This window comes from Anomaloglossus baeobatrachus, chromosome 4 (assembly GCF_048569485.1).
Source record: "Anomaloglossus baeobatrachus isolate aAnoBae1 chromosome 4, aAnoBae1.hap1, whole genome shotgun sequence".
NCBI classification, from domain to species: Eukaryota; Metazoa; Chordata; class Amphibia; order Anura; family Aromobatidae; genus Anomaloglossus; species Anomaloglossus baeobatrachus.
The window spans coordinates 618,478,620-618,491,683 of NC_134356.1; positions in this window are offsets into that span (position 1 = coordinate 618,478,620).

The window sequence follows — 13,064 nt, forward strand, 5'->3', positions numbered from 1 at the left end:
TGTACTCACTCTGACACAAGACACTGGAGTCACTGGTAAACCAAACGGAGTGATGAACGGGGCCCGCAGCCGGCTGCAGCTTCTCCCAGGTTAGGTTGGTAATGTCCGCCTTTCTCCTGCACCTTTGTATGTGAATCTTGACTCCCGTGCCTAAGCACCGGTAGTCCGCTCCCCGGGGTGTATCGGTCATAGGAGCCCGTTTGCCCGCAGACGCTGGCCCTTTGGATCTCTGGCCCTTGGCGGTGACACTTATCCGGAATGGTTGGGCTGTTGCTTTCAATCGGGACTTAGGTGGGAATGAACCCCTGAGGTCCAGACCGCAATCAGTTAATTTGACTATGGCGGTGGCTTCTAGCCTAGTTCGGGGTCTGAGTACCCTGCCTGGTGTTGCGGTATCCAGTTGGCTCCCTGGTTCGGTTCCGGCGGGCCACTACCCTGTCCCGGTCCCTTACGGTTCCACCGGTCATATTCCCGGTCTCCTGCAGGCGGCCACTACCGTCTGCCTCCTTGCCAATAGTGACTGGGCTCCAACCCAGCCACTGGAGTAGTCTTTGGCAGGCCTGAGCACAAGTCTGCTTCTGGACACAACCTTCTTCCTTCACGGTCAAACCCACTCTCTCAACTACTTTGAACTTGACTCCTCGGTTCCCGCCTCCAGGCCTGTGAACTCCTCGGTGGGTGGAGCCAACTGCCTGGCTCCACCCCCCCCTGGTGTGGACATCAAACCTGGAGGGTGGTGACAAGGCTTTTAGGTTGACTGCTGTTACCTAACTGGGAAGGGGGTGGTGTAGTGTTGTTGTGTCTACCTGGGATGACCTGGATAATCCAGGGCGTCACATTCCCCCTTGGTTTAATGCAGACCGTCTGCGGGCTGCCCGTCCATCACCGGTTTATTTTGTTGTAAACTGCAAAAAGGTAAGAAACACACAAACATTTATAATAACATATTTACATAGTCAAGCAAGATTTCTTTTTCTTCCCTTACGGGAGCCACATCACTTTAACGTTACAAACATTTTTAATAACAACGGGACCATGTCCTTCCGCATCCCCACCCAAGCAACCTAGCCTTGATGCTGCCCCTAAGAAGTGGGAAGCACCCCTTTTTCCCAGTCCGGATCAGGAACTTGGCCAGGCAACCCAAGCGGGAACGGGTACGGTGCTTTGCACCCGGCAGTCACTCAGAGGCCACACGTCCAGGGGACCCCTGACCCGGAGGATGGTCACCGGTTCCTGTGGTGACCGGACCCCAGCCTGCTCTGCTGCAGGTCCTCCCTCCAACCAGCCTCTCTGGAGACCGGCAGTTGCGGGAAGGACAGTAAGGGCACTATTTACAAGCCCAAAAGTTTTTGGGTGGCTTGCTAGTTCTCAGCCATGTTCATGATTTCTCATGTGGGACAAACAGGGGGGGCAACAAAAGTCCCAACAGGGACGGGCACTTCAGTAGCTGGTCCGCTACCATAAACATAGGTCCCAACGGGGACTTGCAGGTGGGTCCCAATGAGGACTTTAACTTTCTTGTGAAAGCGGGGATCCGCCACTTTACTCCTCATCCTCCACTCCGTACTCTACGGTAACTCCGGGGCTGTACGGTGGGGGAGGGGTCTGGGAGCGCCTCGGGCCCTCATGCCGCGCCCTTCTTTGTACGCTCAGGGCAAATCAGCCTCTCTCCCCACAGTGGCGGGTGTAGGTGACCAACTCTCCAAGGATCAGGTCACGGTCCGGGTGGCCCATAGGCAGGTGGGGGTACACGTCCCGACGGGATACAAACACCTCCTTCTCCAAGCCGGGCTCAAACAGGAATCCCCACCCCCTGTCGGGGTCAAAGCGTCGGACCTGGCCCTCGTACCTCGGGCCTCGCACAAGGAAGGTGGCACACCGCAGGTTTTCTTTTTCTTTAATCATGCGGGCCAGGACCTCAGCCTTTCTCTTCTCCTGGGCCTCAATTTCCCGGCCCAGCTGGCTCTGCTGTCGCTCCCAATACAGGGCATCTGCGTGCCCCTCAGGTGCGCGGGTCGGGCCCAGCCGGAGTTCCCCCGTGCCGACTACGATCGGCACCTTCTTTTGGGAACCCCGCTGTGTCGTGGCCTGGAGTGCTGCTCTGCAGCGACAACCCTGCACCGCCTCAGCCAAGTCTTGGGTGTGGGGAGAGGCCAGCTTTACCTGCCGGACGGGCTGCTGGGTATCTGGCACCTCCATCTTGGCCGGTCGGACTGCCGGGGCCGGGACCTCCTCCATTGCGGTTGCTTCCTGGAGTAGTGGGGCCTCCTCGGGAACGAGCTTCCTCCAGGAACCCTCCTTCCACGGAAGCAGGACGGGTGCGGGCCGTGCATACGGTCGCCCGCGGGCTGCTTCCACAGGTGGGTCCTTCTGGTCAACTGGAACGGGCTCTGCCACCGGTGTCGGGGGCGGCAGGCCAAGTGGGGAAGCAGCAGTGACCGATACGGGCAGTGGAGGGGGCGACTGGAGAATTGGGGGCAGACCAGGTCCCTCAGCCGCACCGGATGGTCCCTCAAGGACATAGGGGCGTGGGTCGTTTGCCCTCTCCTCCAAATTCCCCCCCATCTCACGTGCAAGCACGGCCGCGGCTATCTCTCCCATCTCGGCCGCCCATTGCTCCATCAGGTACCTCACCTGGACCTGCAGCCGGCAGCACATGAGGGTTGTCCGGGCCTCCACCCACGCCGATGTTCCGGGCGCGGACTCCGGGAATTCGGGGCTCTTGGTCGGGGCAGACATGCTGTATGCTCGGGTTCCAGGAACAAGACGGGTGGCGGGGTCCTGGCGTCCCTGCCCTTTATCCATACAGTCACATGGCAAACAGTTCTCACCCGCCCCCCTTGGTCTTTTCCGAGCACTTCTCTAGCTTCTTTGCTCTGCTCTAGGGGCGGGGCCTTGCTTTCGCGCCTTTTCTGCTCAGGGAAGACGGCTCGGGCGGGAACTCTTCTCGCCAAAGATGGCGGATTCTCAAGTTTTTCAGCGGGACGCCGCTGACGGGGACTTCAAGGCGCACTTCCACTGGTAAGTGGACTGGCTCAATCCTGTTCGCAGATGCCAGAAGAGTCGATGTGTACCGCCCCGCGGGCTCGGCTGCGACCGCCGAGCCACTCGGATCCGTGCTCGCACTGCGGGTGGTGGCTCGAGCCTCTCATGGACCCGGGGGTCATGTCACTCTGCAAGGGAGTTGACGCTACACGTGGGGATGTGAGGTGTTTGGATTTGAGGTGATAGTTCGTGACGCCACCCACGGATTGTGGTGATTGTAGACACCACCGCTGCGGTGAAGGTGTAGGAGCCCCCGGGAGCGGTGTAGTAGCGCAGCTAGGTGTTGACCCCTCTGTGGGTAGGGGATGTTGGTCCCGGGGTCCGGTGGGCCGAGGCCCGGGTGCAGGGTGTAAGGTTGCGGTGCAGCGTGGCGCGGTGCCCGATGGCACTGGTGTACTCACTCTGACACAAGACACTGGAGTCACTGGTAAACCAAACGGAGTGATGAACGGGGCCCGCAGCCGGCTGCAGCTTCTCCCAGGTTAGGTTGGTAATGTTCGCTTTCTCCTGCACCTTTGTATGTGAATCTTGACTCCCGTGCCTAAGCACCAGTAGTCCGCTCCCCGGCGTGTATCTGTCGTAGGCCTCCTTGCCAATAGTGACTGGACTCCAACCCAGCCACTGGAGTAGTCTTTGGCAGGCCTGAGCACAGGCCTGCTTCTGGACACAACCTCCCTCCTTCACGGTCAAAACCACTCTCTCTGACTGCTGTTATCTAACTGGGAAGGGGGTGGTGTAGTGTTGTTGTGTCTACCTGGGACAACCTCGATAGTCCAGGGCGTCACATTTCCCCCTCGGTCTTTTGCCGGCATTCCTTCATGCAGCCTGCTAGTTTCATTTTTCGACTTCCGGCTCGCTTTGCGATCATGTTCCCAGGGGGCGAGGCTTCAGCTTTCGCGACCTTTTCTCGGGGAAGAAGACGCTGGGCAGCAGTTTTCGCGCCTAAAAATGGGGGCAAAAATGGCTACTTCTGAAAATTTTGCAATGGATCACCGCTGATTGTCCAATACAAGGCGCACTTCCACAAGGTAAGTGGATGGGTAAGTATCCTGTTCGTGACGCCAGGTTTCGGAGTGTGCCCCCCCGTGCCAGCAGCCGGTGCTGCTCGAGTCCAGACCCTCAGGGGTGGTTGCTCGAGGGTCTCTGGACCAGGGGGTCTCACGGACATGCCGAATAAAAGAGGGGACGTAAATGTACAGGCTAGGCCGTAGTAAGTTCGTGACGCCACCCACGGTGCGTGGTGAGTTGGGACACCACCGCTGCAGTTATGGGGCACCTGAGGGAGATGTTGTGCAGCAAGTTGTTAACCCCTCCGTGAGCAGGGATTATTGCCCCGGGACCCGATGGCTCGGTGCAGGGGATAGCGACCGCAGGGGGTGCTGGTGTACTCACTGATAGTAAAACACACAAGTCTCTGGTAAACCAAGGTGATGGTGGACGGTGCCACGGCCGGTCGCATTTGGGTCTCCCACTCGGCTGGTGGTCTCTATCCTTTTCCTCTGCACTGTTTTGTGTAAGAATGACTTCCTAGTGTGAAACATAGGAGTCCGCTCCCGGCTGGATGTGGCCTGAGGAGCTGTGCCCGCAGACGCTGGCCCATGGGATCTATGGGCCCTGGCGGTGACCTCTTATCCCTAATCAGTGGGCTGTTGTCTTCTATGAGGGACTTTGGGTAGGACAGGACCTCTAGTCCTGGCCTCAATCGGTAATTAACCAGTCCGTTTGGTTCAGGTTTCTGTCTTCAGGGTCCGAGTACCCCCCTTGTGCTACGGTTTCTGGGTCGGTTCCCCGTGTCGGTACCGGCAGGCTACAACCCTGTCCCGTTCCACCTCGGTTCCACTGAGCCGTCTTCCCGTCTCCTGCTGATGGAGACCACCGTCTGCCGCCTAGCCAAAGGCACCAGGGCTCCTACCCTGGTACCGTTCAATTTGGAATACTCCTGCTGGAGCTACATCTAGCTCCAGCCCACCTCTTCTCAACTTGGACTCCAAAACTGCACAGCTTGTTTTCCCGCCCTGGGCTGTCTAGACCCCTAGGAGGGCGTGTCCCAAATGCCTGGTAATGCCCACTGGTGTGTCTATCTTTCCCTAAGGGGGGGTGACTAGGGTTTCAGGTCGGCTGTGTGTTGCCTAATGAGGGAAGATGTTAGGGGCCTAACTGTGACTACCTGGTTTGGCCAGGGCGTCACACTCCCCCTTGGTTGAATACAGACCATCCGCGGGCTGTCCGACCACCACCGTTTATTGAACTAGAAAGGAGGTAAAAGGGGTAAAACATTTTACAAGTATAATAACCTATTTAAAATCAAGTATGTTTTTAACTCTTCCCTTACGGGAGGCATTTTGCTTTAACGTTGCACAACTATAACCGGGACGGGACGAACCAGGTCCTTCTCACCTCACCCACCCAAAACAACCTAGCCCTGATGCCACTTCTAAAACACAGGTTGGCACCCCTTGCCCAAGTCCAGGTTAAGTCCGGATGTTGCCCCAACAGGCCGGTTAAAAAGTTCCTTACCCAGCAGTCTCAAGGGCCCCACGTCCAGGGGACCCCTGACCCGGAGGATATTCACTGGTCCCGATGGTGACTGGGCCTCGGCTTACTCTACCACAGGCCCTTCCTCCAATCAGCCTCTCCGGAGATTGCTGCAGGGCGAGAAGGTAGGTCCAGGATTACTTAACTCACAAACACGCTGCCGGGACAGTCTCCACTTGCAACTGTCCCTCGGACCACTACAGGGCAGCACGGGTTCCCAATGCCACCATCATTCACGGGCGGCACTGTCCACAAAGAACCTGTCTCCACTCCCTGAAGTGCGGGTACAGCTGCTCCTCCGGAACTGGGCTCCATCCTCCACCTGGGGCTCCGACCCCAGATGGCCTCTTCACTTTTAACTTGCAGGGGTGAAGACGTTCAACAAGAACGGAGCGCTGCTTTATTTAACTCTTTAACTTCCCTGCCATCCCCACCTGCTGTGCAGATGGCCTCCTCCGGGGAACATGAGGACGTTCAACAGGGGTGACAGTCCTTTAAACAGCAAACTTGTAACTTTGAACCTTAAAACTGGTAACTTTTCAGGGTTGACTTACGGATTCTGCTGCCTATGGTACGGGGCCGCGCTGCTCCCTCAGCTGTCGGGAGACGGGCTTTCCAAACCAAGTGCAATACATCCCGGGGCTCTGGATTTCCAAGGGAGACTGGGATGGTTCTGCAGGCGACACAGTTTCTTCCAGGAGCCGGGCCATCCGGGGTTCTCCGGTCTCTTCGTGAGTGGGTCCTGTCTCCAGACGGGTCGGCGGGAATGGAACGGTCTGCGTGGCTTTATCTTGCCGGTGTGCTTTCCATGAGGCGGGTCTTTCATGTGCCCACACCACGGCCACCATTTTCTGCATCTCCTTCTTCCAGCCCAAAGCCTGCTGCATCGACTCGACCCGTACCTGGACACAGAACTGCGCCAACTTTCGTTCTAACCAGGCAGCGGTCCCCGGCGGCAACCGGTCCCACCCCGCCTCCTCCACTCCTGCGGCCGGAGAGGCGGTGTAAGCCTCCTCATCTGCTTCTTCGCTCACTGGCACCGCCGCTGCAGTGGTCGGCGCGGCCGCAGCAGCAGGTTCAGGGGCAGACATCTCTCCGCTTCCCCTCGGTCTTTTGCCGGCACTCCTTCATGCAGCCTGCTAGTTTCGTTTTTCGACTACCGGCTCGCTTTGCAATCATGTTCCCAGGGGGCGGGGCTTCGGCTTTCGCGTCCTTTTCTCGGGGAAGAAGACGCTGGGCTGCAGTTTTCGTGCCTAAAAAGGGCGGCAAAAATGGCGACTTCTGAAAATTTTGCAATGGATCACCGCTGACTGTCCAATATAAGGCGCACTTCCACAAGGTAAGTGGATGGGTAAGTATCCTGTTTGTGACGCCAGGTTTCGGGGTGTGCCGTCCCCGTGCCAGCAGCTGGTGCTGCTCGAGTCTGGACCTTCAGGGGTGGTGGCTCGAGGGTCTCTGGGGGACGTAAATCTACAGACTAGGCCGTAATAAGTTCGTGACACCACCCACAGTGCGTGGTGAGTTGGGACACCACCGCTGCAGTTATGGGGCACCCGAGGGAGATGTTGTACAGCAAGTTGTTAGCCCCTCCATGGGCAGGGATGATGGCCCCAGAACCCCGTGGCTCGGTGCAAGGGATAGCGACCGCAGGGGGTGCTGGTGTACTCACTGTTAGTAAAACACACAAGTCTCTGGTAAACCAAGGTGATGGTGACCGGTGCCGCGGCCGTTCGCATTCGGGTCGCCCACTCAGCTGGTGGTCTCTATCCTTTTCCTCTGCACTGTTTTGTGTAAGAATGACTTACTAGTGTGAAACGTAGGAGCTCCCGGCTGGATGTAGCCTGAGAAGCCGTGCCCGCAGATGCTGGCCTGTGGGATCTATGGGCCCTGGCGGTGACCTCTTATCCCTAATCGGTGGGCTGTTGTCTTCTATGAAGGACTTTGAGTGGGACAGGACCTCTAGTCCTGGCCTCAATCGGTTAATTAACCAGTCCGCTTGGTTCCGGTTTCTGGCTTCAGGGTCCGAGTACCCTCCTTGTGCTATGGTTTCTGGGTCGGTTCCCCGTGTCGGTACCGGCAGTCTACAACCTTGTCCCGGTCCACCTCGGTTCCACTGAGCCGTCTTCCCGTCTCCTGCTGATGGAGACCACCGTCTGCCACCTAGCCAAAGGCACCAGGGCTCCTACCCTGGTACCGTTCAATTTGGAGTATTCCTGCTGGAGCTACACCTAGCTCCAGCCCACCTCCTCTCAACTTGGACTCCAAAACTGCACAGCTTGTTTTCCCTCCCTGGGCTGTCTAGACCCCTAGGTCGGCATGTCCCAACCACCTGGTCACGCCCACTGGTGTGTTTATCTTTCCCCAAGGGGGGGTGACTAGGGTTTCAGGTTGGCTGTGTGTTGCCTAAAGAGGGAAGATGTTATGCAGGGGCCTAACTGTGACTACTTGGTTTTGCCAGGGCGTTACAAGTGCACCACACAGGAACGGAGACCCTATTTTACGAGGCCTACATTAATGGGCTTGGATGCTCCGTTCCTGTGGGGTGCACTTATATAGTGCTAGGCAGCCTGCCTAATCTAATACTATGGGTGTAACTAATAGGCTGTAAGCCAGACACTGTGCATGTGTGAACAGCGAATGACAGGAAAAGTAGGAGTTAATGTTTGCCTGTAATGTTGTGCACTGCTATGTGAGGAGGCTGTGTTCCGCCCAGCAACAGGTAGTTAACAGTTAGATTGGCACTAGTCTAGAGTGGGAGGGGCTAAGGACGAGGGACAGAGACAGTTTTCTTCTAGAAGCTCAGATAGCACACAGCATGTGACGGTGAAATGCCTTAAATCTTGTTTAGTCGACAAGGTCGCTTGTCATGGGTGTCCCTGAAGCAGAGAAGACTGGAGCCAGAGATGGTGTGATCTGGATTATAGAAACAGAGTGAGTTGACCGTGACACAGAGTGATCTATGGGAGTTGTGTCAGCGGACTAGTAGAAATGAGTGTACTAGTGAGGTGGATAGGACACTCAGCAGCACGGCCCTAAGCAGTTTATAACTCTTGAAGGTAATGGGTCTGGACAGAATAGAACATGAGACGAAGTGGGTGCCCCGAGCGGACGTTTTATAGGCGTAAGTGTGAAGCTAAAGTCCGGCCATATTGGCAATACAGCTCCTTTGCAATGAGAACAGGATTCAGAACTGCGGGAGTGGAAGAATGGCTCTTAAAGATTATACTGGGATGTTGAACTTCAAACAAGCAGGATTAGCAAGTAAAGGAACAAATGAGATAGACGGAGTAGATAGGGCACAAAGATCTGACCAGCTCTGCAGAGTTAACGCCTACAGGAGAGAGTGACATGCCTGGAAGTGTCAATCTATGGTGAGGAGTGCACGCCCCTGTCACAAACCACCGGGGGGGTCACTCAGAAATCCCCCGCGCTGGCTACCCGTACGTCACAATCGGGGGGTAACAAGTGGGGGTCACCCCTCCTTTATACCTCCCGACCGACAGACAGAGCACGTGACGCGCTCTCTAGCGCCCCTCTTATAGTCAGGCCAATTATGGAATTGCCCGACCATAAGCCAGGAGGCCGCTATACTACTTATGCCGATTATTGAAGGGTCCCCGGTGAGAGTAAGGTATATATTCCCCCGACCTCCGCGGGCGGAATATATAAAATCTCCCCGAATCTCACTGGCCTCCCCACAATAATCCTTGGCACAAACTCGCTGCCACCAACCGCTTCACGGTAACTATTAGCCGAACACACAGACGTGGGATTCAAGATCGAGATAACAGAACAGCCCAAGATTAATTATATAATTTAATCAGCCTAAAGCACACTAGAACTACAATATATACAATAGGGAATCTACAGAATATACATATGTCAGAGTACAGTTACAATCAAAGCATGGGTTACAAACAGGCATACACAGTTCCAGCAGTTACCTTGTTGCGTCTGGCCACAGGGGGGCGCTGTACCCAGGTTTCTAGGATCCTTCCCACAGATGTTTCCTACACGTGCCCCCAGCGAGAAGAACCCTGGAAAATGGCCGAAGTAGGGTTATCAACCTGGCCAAATCCAGGTCCCCTCCTACCTTCGTGACCTCACAGGGAGCACTGCTCCACCCCTGGCTTGAGTTATGGACAATATCCCAACATGGAATATGGGCCATAACTTTGCCTGGGAGCGTCGTAGGCGGACGCCAATGCTCTCATTGTGACAGTTATGAATTTAGCTACAGAACGAGGGGACTCATGACCTGTCTGCCAGTTCCCCATTGGCTGATATCACGCCTGGGGCATTTCCCAATGTCCTGCTCCCATAAAAAGGGGGTGCCGGCATCGTCCACATGCGGAGACACCATTTTTATGGTTGCCATATTTATCGGAAATATGGCTTGCGAGATATGAACCATTTTTTACTGGAGTCGTTCTGTCTGGCTATTTCCATAGCCTTGCTAATGAGATACAGCTCTTGTTACAGGGTGACGGCAGGGAGTCATCCTGTGTCCATTGTTCCCACACCACCTCATTTCCATATCACAGGACATGGCCATGAAGGTGTAAGTGGAACACTGAGAAAAGAAGGGAGGGGGCACTGCCAGGGAGTGATGAGGGACTATGACTGGAGTCATAATTCATCTTCATATCCCGGGATTTGCCTCACACCTCCCCCCTTTTGAGGGCGCTAGGGGGCAGCACACTCCGGTGTTCCCCCGTGCGCCCGTCCGCGACCTCTCCTTGTCGGGACAGCCCGTCTGCGTTACCGTGGTCACGGCCCCTTTTGTGGCGAATGGTGAAGTTGTATTGCTGGAGCGCAAGGCTCCATCGCAACAATCGCCCATTCGTCCCAGAGACGGTGTGCAACCAGCTGAGGGGATTGTGGTCCGTCTCCACGATGAAGTGGCGCCCGTATAGATAGGGTTGCAGACGCTGCAGGGCCCACACTATGGCCAGGCACTCCTTTTCCATCGTGGAATAGGCAACTTCCCTTGGTAACAGCTTCCTGCTCAGGTACAAGACTGGGTGCTCTTGGCTCGCAGAGTCCACCTGGCTGAGCACCGCACCGAGGCCGAAGTCACTGGCGTCGGTCTGTACTACAAACGGCCGCGTGAAGTCGGCTGCCTGTAGCACGGGCGGGCTGGACAGGGCGTCCTTTAGGGCCCGGAAGGCTGTCTCGCAGTCCATTGTCCAATCGACTGCAGAGGGCAGCTTCTTCTTGGTGAGGTCCGTCAGGGGCTTTGCCAGGCTACTATAGCATGGAACAAACCTCCTATAGTACCCAGCGGTCCCCAAGAAGGACATCACCTGCTTCTTGGTCCTGGGGGTGGGCCAGGATGCGATGGCCTCCACTTTCTCAGGCTCGGGCTTCAGTGTTCCCCCGCCTACCCGGTGACCGAGGTACTGGACCTCGCTCATGGCCAGCTGACACTTTCCCGGCTTGATGGTCAAACCTGCCCGGTGGATCCGCCTGAGCACCTGTGCTAGATGCTCTAGGTGATCTTCCCAGGTGGGACTGAAGACGGCAATGTCATCCAGGTACGCGGCCGCGTACCCTTCAAGTCCCTTGAGCAGGGTGTTGACCATCCGCTGGAAAGTGGCAGGGGCATTCCTCATCCCGAATGGCATCACCGTGGACTCGTACAGTCCAAATGGGGTAATAAAGGCAGAGCGTTCCCTGGCCTTGCGAGTCAGGGGGATCTGCCAATATCCCCGGCTCAGATCCATGATGGTCAGGTACTGAGCCCCGGCCAACTGATCGAGCAGGTCATCGATGCGTGGCATTGGGTACGCATCGGCGACCGTGACCGCATTGAGCCCCCTGTAGTCCACGCAGAACCGAGTGGTTCGGTCCTTCTTAGGGACGAGGACTACAGGCGAGGCCCAAGCGCTGTTGGATGCCTGGATCACCCCCAGCTTCAGCATCTCGTCAATCTCCTGGCGCATGTGTTGCTGCACCTCCAGGGAGACCCGATATGCTGAACGCCGGATCGGGGGATGATCCCCAGTGTCCACGTGATGGACAGCCAAGTCAGTCCTTCCGGGCTGGTTGGTAAACAACCCCCGGAAGGGGTGTAGGGTGGCCCACAGCTGGGACCGTTGGTCCTCCAAGAGCTGGTGGCCAACCTCCACATCCTCAATGGATCCGCCTGCCCTAACCTGGGCTAGCATATCCAAGAGGGTTTCCGCTTCACCCTCCTCGGGCAGGTTGCACACGGGGAGCGCACATGCCTCCCGCTCATGATGTGCCTTCATCATGTTCACATGGAAGGGCTTCCGCCTTCCACGGGCAGGGTCCAGGGTGACCAGGTACGTCACAGGGTTGAGCTGCTGGTACACGAGGTATGGGCCTTCCCAGGCTGCCTGAAGCTTGTCCTGTGGTACGGGGACCAGTACCCACACCTCTTGACCCACTTGGTAGGTCCTCTCACAAGCGTTCTGGTCGTACCAACGCTTCTGATCGGCCTGGGCTTGAGCCATATTGTCGTGTACCAGTTGTGTCAAGGCCTGCATTTTGTCCCGGAAGCGCATGACATACTCGATAACCGACACTCCAGGGGTGGCCAAATCCCCTTCCCAAGCCTCTTTCACCAGAGCCAGGGGGCCCCGCACACGTCGCCCGTACAGGAGCTCAAACGGTGAGAATCCTGTTGAGGCCTGTGGAACCTCCCGGTAAGCAAATAACAGGTGTGGGAGATACCGCTCCCAGTCACGCCCATGGGAGTCGACCAACATCTTAAGCATCTGCTTTAAGGTGCCATTGAACCGCTCGCACAGGCCATTAGTCTGTGGATGGTACGGGCTGGCCACCAGATGTCGCACCTGGACTTGCTTACAGAGGGCCTCCATCAGCTGGGACATGAATTGGGTCCCCCGGTCAGTGAGCATTTCCTGGGGAAAACCCACTCGGGAGAAAATCTCCAGCAATGCGGTGGCCACCTTGTCAGCCCGAATGGACGACAAGGCCACTGCTTCTGGGTACCGGGTGGCATAGTCCACTACCGTCAGTATGAAGCGTTTCCCGGAGCTGCTGGGGATGGCCAGCGGGCCGACCAGATCCACAGCCACCCTCCTGAAAGGCTCATCGATGATGGGCAGAGATACCAGTGGGGCTTTGGGGCGTGGCCCCGCCTTCCCCACTCTCTGACAGGTTTCACACGAACGGCAGTAGGCAGCCACATCGGCCCCCATTTTTGGCCAGTAGAAATGCTGGTTTAACCTGGCCTTGGTCTTAGCGATCCCTAGGTGTCCGGCCATCGGAATCTCATGTGCGATCCGCAACAACTCCGTCCGGAACGGATAGGGTACCACCAACTGTCGGTCCCTGGGCCACGCCTCCGGTGAACCCTGCTGGACCGTGGCCCGGTACAGCCGTCCTTGGTCCCAGACCACTCGCTCCGGGTCCGAGTCCGAGGGAGGCTGTGCCGCCTGCTCCTTAAGAGCTTTCAGGCTGTCGTCAGCTTCTAACGCTGCCTGAAACCCCTG